This window comes from Phytophthora infestans, genomic scaffold, assembly GCF_000142945.1.
Source record: "Phytophthora infestans T30-4 supercont1.216 genomic scaffold, whole genome shotgun sequence".
Taxonomy (NCBI): Eukaryota; Oomycota; class Peronosporomycetes; order Peronosporales; family Peronosporaceae; genus Phytophthora; species Phytophthora infestans.
Window position 1 is genome coordinate 153,070 of NW_003303543.1, and position 1,408 is coordinate 154,477.

The window sequence follows — 1,408 nt, forward strand, 5'->3', positions numbered from 1 at the left end:
GCACATAATGTCTGTTTTAGCCAATGGGGGCCGCCTTCGCTGCGCTCGGCAGCTTTTTAGCGAATCGACGCCGCCTTCGCTGCGCTCGGCAGCCAGTAGAACGCCCTCATTAGCGTGAGTTTTATTAGCCCTACCCTCGGGCGGAAGTTTGTACATTCTACTAAATACACAATCTACTAAATGCCATTTTTTAAGATTATCCAAGCACTACGCAGCAAGCAGCAATGACAGCACTACGGTCGAAGAAAAAAGCAGAGACGGATGCGTTCTGTACAATAGTGTTCGGGCCAGTGATGAATATGATTGCACAACATTGCACCAACTCAAGAGGAGACAGTGAAGCCGTCCGGAAACGACTGGATTGGGATGTCCATGCACAATTTCTCATCGTGGAAGGAATCGACCTGCTCACAATGTAAGTCACCGTCTTAATACCCAGAACTAGATTAAAAAGATTTTTACAAGTACGTCTTCTGCAGCTCGATACTGAGGCGGTTCCGTTTTTCCATAAGCCGAGCTCTGTCCTTTTGTAATAGATCTGCATATCCTGCGCTTAAGGTGTCTGGTGATGCCAGATACCTTGTTAAGTTAACATAGTTGACCGCAAACTCTTTCAAGCTTGTCATAGATCGTGGACCGTTCCTCAAGCTGACTTGAGCGGGATACTCTGAGAGCCTCTTCTTTTCTTTCCTCCGTTTCTCTCTGTGCCTCCTCCTTTCTGTCCTGCACGTACGATATGAAAGATGAAGTCACTTCTTCTAAAGCGTCATGACTCTTTCGCTATGATGGAGTTATGTCAAGCACTCGCGCGCATGCTCAGTGTAGGGGGGGTCCTGTGTATCGACCCTCATCGCTTGCCGACAAACTACCCTTTGACGACGATTATTCACGCCAATTTTCTTATCTGATTGCATACTACATAGCATTGAGCAGCAGGTCTGGCGCTCCTGTTTATTCGTAGTTTACTTACCGAAAGCCACTTACGCAGGTATAACACATCTCCACGGCCTTTCACAAAGTTGCGATACTCGTTATCATTTTGCCCTGACGCTGAAAACTTCGTATGGGCTTCGAGGTAGTTTCTGTTAACTTCTTTCCTCATGCTGTACAGCTTTTTAGATGAGTGAACAGTTTTTGCTAGCGGTGGATTGATCCCAGTGAAGAAGTCGTCGTCGTCGTCGAATTCCAACCGATTGCGCTCATGGTCCGGAGGGCAAGCGCCCACGAAAGCTTCACGGACTTCTGTCCAGAAATCACTGCGATCAGTAAGCAGTTTACCATCCAACTCAGCTAGTGTAGCCGTATCACCTGGGGTGTAAGCCATTTCTCGTCAGATAATTATTTGTATGTGAAAGTTGTATATAGTACCTGTTCTGGCAAACCTTGTTGCAAACTCATCGCTGAACAA